Here is a 6,000-nt window from a genome sequence, read left to right as displayed (position 1 = left end):
CCGCCGCCCGCCACCGGCCGTCCCGGCCTGCCCCGCGGTGCCGAGCGCCTCGGTGCGCAGGCGCGCTGTTGCTAGGCACGGCGCGGCCCTAGCAACCGGCCCCGCGGCCATCTTAGAATCCCAGAATCCCAGGATCCCAGGATCGTTTGTGCTGGAAAAACCTCCGGGATCTTCTGGTCCTCCCGTCCCCTGCCACCTAAACACGTCCCTAAGCACCACGTCCTGCCTCTCCTTAAACACCCCCAGGGGTCGTGACTCCACCGTCTCCCTAGGCAACCCGTAAAAGTCAGTCAAAGAAACTCTCTAAGACCCAATTTGGACTTTTAGAAAGCAGGCATTCTTTATTTGTGGCGCCAGATGCACAAAGGATCGCTGCACCTAGTGTGCATGCCGAATTAGAATTGTAGAATAGCCCAAGTTGGAAGGGACCCACAGGGATCATCGAGTCCAGCTCCTGGCTCCGCATAGAATCATCAGGGTTGGAAAAGACCTCCAAGATCATCTGGTCCAACTATCGCCCTACTACCAATGTCACCCACTAATCCACGTCCCTTCTGGTCGTGGCTTCTTCGTGGCCACGTCTGACTTCTGGTGCGTCAGTGCAGCAAGACTAAAGTTTCCAGGAAATGCTGTCCAATGGATGTTTGATGCTCCCTGCAACCCCATGTCCCCAGGAACTGCCCCCCAGGTGAGCCCAGTAACCACAGCGCACACACACGGTAAAGTCAGGACAAGCTAGTTCTGAGCTGCCTGATGGCCATGGGTCTGTCTGACTTCACCATGTCTTGAAAAAAAAATTGCTGTGCATCTGTCAAACCCTAGTTCCTTCTTCAAATGCTGTTCACAGTCTACCCACTTATAAAACAGAAGACTGGTCTGTTGAGGTACAGCATGATTTTAAACATACGTACCTGTTACTCTAGAATACTCAGAAATGGAAAGGGGATTCAAGATACAGCTCTTTAGACTGCAGAAACCTTTGGCTTTTCTTTAAAAGTGCTGAAGCAATCAGTAACAATGATCTGAAAATAAACAATTGGTATCAGCTTCCTAGCTTACTGAGCTGGTTGAAGCCGAGTTTCTTATTCAAGCACTGCCAACAAAGTGAGGACAAAAGACAGTGAGTACACGTTTATTCAGGAGCAAAGCTCAAGAGTTGAGGAGAGATTTCAGCTACTTCAGAACAATCTGATGGTTCCAAATACAAGTGACCTGAGGAAAAAGGGAAAATATTTTGCTTCACAGGACAGCCAAAACTCATCTCTGATTAGGCACTATTACAAAGTAAAAGCACAGTGCAGGAAGTGTTAGGTGTGGTATCTGATTATATGGATAAAATGTAAGATCTGTGTGTCCTATCCCAGCCGTGCCAGAACAGACAGACTATCTGGGAAAGACTCCCTGGAACGAACCCTAAAAGTATCTTGTCCCATGCAATTAGTCCGACCTCAGTCCCTTACTTGAATAATTATCAGACAAACAGTGAAGTGTTCAGAAAGTTAACATTTCTTAAGGTGATTTTTTTTTAACTGTTCTTGAAATAAAGTAGAACGTAAGGGTGAAGAACTGGGGAGGAGCCAACTTTAAAATTCTCTGATCCCACATCACATTCCCTGTCAAAGCCAGGATGAGGAAAGTAAATGAAAGGAGAGCACAGGGTCCCCAGCACCATCATTGTCTTCTGCAGATGAAAGACACCACTGCCTTCCCACCAGGCAGTTTACTACATCCTCTGTGCAACCTCCTTTGTTCTTGCCACGTTACATCCCTTAACAAAAAAACAAAAACTTGGCTGTTCCTGAGTGTTCATGCTGCTGCCAATTGTCCAGACCATGACTGGGAACCTAAGAAAGAAAATACTACTTTTCTGCTTGACCAGTCATGACCATTAATGTGTGAGATTGAAACTTCAGTAGGATTGCACACAGTCTGAGTTGCTGTGTGTTGTGATTGCCTACTTGTTTAACAGCCCAAACCTGCAGCTCACCTGAGTTGCTGCATTTGTGCATTGTGTTTCTCACGTTGGTTGTAAAAGGCATTGTTACCAGCTCTTCCATGCCAGCTCCAAGTCTCAGATAAAACAAAGCACAGACTGAGTTAGAAGAACAAATCAGATTTAGGAACAAGAAGAGATGCGTTACAAAACAGATTCACCTGGTATAAAACAGATTTATCTGGTTTAGGCAGGGAAAGAGGTTGTTCTTACGCAGAGGAAGTCAAGTGGATAGCTTCCACGCTGACAGAGTAATTACACCTGGGCTCCTGAGAGCAGGTAGTTCAGCAGGAAGAAGTTGCAGGGAAACAATTTGTCTCTTCCCTCAGCCTGACACACACATAAATTGATGAGATTCCCAGACAGACTTTGACTACAGGATCTGGTGAGCCTGGGAAGAAGAAAAGGTGTTGACAGCTTCTACATACAAGGGCATCAGAAGAAATCTCAGAGGAAGCAAGAAGACTGGGAAGAAGCTGCTCTGGGGAAGAGGGTTGTTTGTTTTGGAATCATGGTTTATCTGGATTTCTGCCACCAGCTCTCTATGAAGCGTCTGCAATGCCTGAGAATGAATCTTAGGGGTTTTGTTAAATTTGACCTTTGGCATGCTCAGTTTGCTGAAGAGGTAGTACCCTGAGGAGGCACAGATCAATTTAACTGAAGAATCAAAAGCTAGCAACCCACAAAGACTCCATGAATCCCTGTGGACCTAAAGGGAGGCATTGAAATTTTAAAAAGTATCCTAAGGCTGTAAAACAGATAGCTTGAGGTTTAGTCTGCAGATATAGTCCTTTTGAGGACCTTGGACTAGAATTGTTATTAGAAGTTGGGCAAGTTAAGATGTTGTCACATGTGGTGAAACCAGGGACAGAGAATATCTAAGTAAACCTGGCACAAACACAACGATGGCTGGTGAACTGCAGAAGCAGTAGGAGCACTTACACATCTTTATGCTGCTACGTTAAGAATCTCATGCAGTCCTCCTGTCCGTAGAAAATTCAGCTGGATGTACAGTGTCAATTAAGAGAAAAATCAGATTATCAAACGACTCAAGAAAAGAAGGGGGGAGAGGGAGGTTAGAAGATCCTACTGCTTTTGCTGCAGAACCCAGAAAAGGCACACCAGACTGATAGTCTGTAATCATTTCTTAAGACATAGGGAGTTAGTGTTCCCCCTTCCTAACAACTAAACTTTTCTGAAGTTAAACGGATACAGACCCTGTGGTTATCTACTAGGAGCCAAAGCTGCTACAGTACATGAAATGCCCAGTGGCTGTTCCTATAAAACGCTCTTTTTCTGTTGCAAGAACAAAATTTGGGAGTCTGAAATCCTCTTAGCTTTTTTTGGTGACTCTATGACATTTATTAGTGTTTTTTTTGTGCTTTACTGGGTCTCCCAGTTTTAAGACTTTTAAAAAGATAACTGGAAGCCAAACAGTTTGCAGTTGTGCAGAATCCTAAAGCAAGTGGGAATTTCTCTAAAGATCTCCATGGTATAAGATTTGGGAAGTTTACAATACAATCAATTCCTGAAGCAGAAATAAACATTCACCCAGTACCCCTTACCCTAACATCAAGAACTGCAACCAAACCACGTCCACTGAAAGAGCCTGAGACATGGAAAAAATGGCAGTGCTTGGGAAACAGCCTTCCCGTGAGCATGCCTTTTAAGTCTCTAATTCCCTCTCCTCCTTTAAACAGCTGTGGGTTTGTTTGCCTTTTAAATTACTACCACCCCTTAGAAGTCAGGTTTTGCCTTTTGAACTACTACTCAATGTGGAATTTGGAATTTTGTCCAGCGATCCCACACATTTCAGATTACTATCAACAGCCAAAGTTACTCCCAACCTGTCAGGTAAACATCAAATGTAAGTGCAAATCACCACAAAGACAGGTTGGTTCTGAAGATCAGCAGGAAACTGGTGAGACACAAACTACTGTTGTGCTGCAGCCCATTACCTGGACATCTTTGCTCCTTGTCAGTTTGAAATAATTGTATTTTGATGTTGCACACTCATAAAATGTTTGGTTGTCAGGTTCTGCAAGATGCCTTGAAAAATATAGATTTAAACTGACGCTGACTGAGCTCCCCATTGTTGGCTCTGCATTGCTAGGCCAGCACTTACAGTACAAAAAGTCATTTTATCTCATGAAATTTCAACCTTGCAGATTGCAAAATCCAGGTTCGGCTATCTATTGATTGAACCTACTCCTCTCCTCTCCTGCGTGCTGGATAGAGGTCCCAGTGGCTCCAACTCACCAGTGCAATGCACGAACAGATGCTAATGACTGCTCGGCTTCAATCTGGTACCTTAAGGAACTGGACAGACATTTCAAAGTGCTCAGCACTTCCTGCAAAAGCATGGAAGTGATTTCACACCAAGCATATTTCGAAAAAAGAACTGTGGCCAGTGGGATGAAAATCTATGGCAGAGGGACCTGTTTGTACCAGCTACCACGTTGACAGGTAATACATGGCCACAGGCATCTTCTACATCATTTTAGGATTTCAAATGCAGGATGAATCTCAGGAAACATTTCTATGCCAGCTGAGTTTTTGGCATCTCTCTTTTGGGAGTTGGCATGGCTTGGGGTAGTTGTTTCATTGCCCAGTCACTGTACTGTTTCACATTCTGGTTCCTTGCCACAGGATGCATTTGTAGGACTTTCAGCTCCATGGAGGCTCTGCTGCCTTGCCTCTGCCACCCAGCAACCATCCAGCTAGCGAGACGTGTCCCGGTGCTGGCTGACCCTGCCTGCAGACTTGCTGGGGCCTCTCCCTCCTCAAGGGGACACAAAGATGCTGTGTCTCAGGAGTTCTGCGTGCAGAGCAGTAAAGTGAGTTGCCTTTGTGAGTTATTTTATCAGATATGAAAACATTTGATTGATAAAATACACCTTAAATTGTTATTATCTCATGTGGAGGTAATAACTAGACAAACAGCTGTGTGGTTTCCTAGATAGATAGTTCCTGCTGTTTTGAATCTGTTCATTACAGATTGCATACAACTTTAAGATATTTTTTCTTATCTTTACCTGCTTAAGATACTTAATGGAGGGACTATTCAGAACTCCAGCACAAATTTGTTTTGGCCAGTTATGTTTGGGTTATTGGATAAGATAAAACCACCACGAGCAGCCTGCAAACTGCAACATGTTTACTCCATGGAGTGTTAATCGAAAGCCTTGATTGATTTGGTTAAATCAAGTAGAATTAATTTTGCAATGAATACCCATATGTTGCATGTTCAGATTTGTTTTATCAAGAGAAACAGTTCCTTTTCAATCAATCGGTGTATTATATACATCATGCCTGCAGTTCTGGTGTGGATCTATCCTATCCACCCTGCCGTAACTGAAGTCTTTCACAAGAGCTGGGTCTCAGCAGCATCACTTCATTCCCTTGACCCACATGTACCCCTGCTCCCCCCCTCCCTTCACCTACTTTTTAATTCTGGCTGTATGCTAGTTTTATTTTCCCAACCTCTTCTACAGCTGTCCATGCTGGCTTTTATTTCTCCTGTAATTCAGGAAGGCTTGTCATTCAGAGCACAGCAGCATACGGACATTTTTATTTGCTAGTTTTGCAAATGAGCTCAGCTTTTGAATTTTACTGAAATGACCATCAAATTTCTTCTGCACAATGCAACTTCCCCATGTAATTTATATCCAGATTTCATGCAGTACCCTCTAGTTCAAGAAACATAACGCTTCACATTTCAGCAACTCTCTCTCTCCTGTAATCCTGTAAGCCACTGGTGGTGAAACACTGGTGAAGTTTCCTCAGTGGCTCGTTTATGCCCATTTACCCCCCTGAAGATTTTTCCCCCTCCTTGATGCACAGCCACCACCATCACCGTCTAGCTCGCTAGCAGCCCAGAGCTGTTTCACTGAGGTCTTCAAAGGAAGACCAAAATCTGACTGTGTACAGACACAGAGCTGGGATTTCTTTACAGGGTGGTGGTTGGTTCCACAATGGGAAGTGTGGTCTTTTTCATGTGAGACCAT

The sequence above is a fragment of the Cygnus atratus genome, chromosome 6 (genome assembly GCF_013377495.2).
Source record: "Cygnus atratus isolate AKBS03 ecotype Queensland, Australia chromosome 6, CAtr_DNAZoo_HiC_assembly, whole genome shotgun sequence".
NCBI classification, from domain to species: Eukaryota; Metazoa; Chordata; class Aves; order Anseriformes; family Anatidae; genus Cygnus; species Cygnus atratus.
This window is presented reverse-complemented; position numbering follows the sequence as displayed.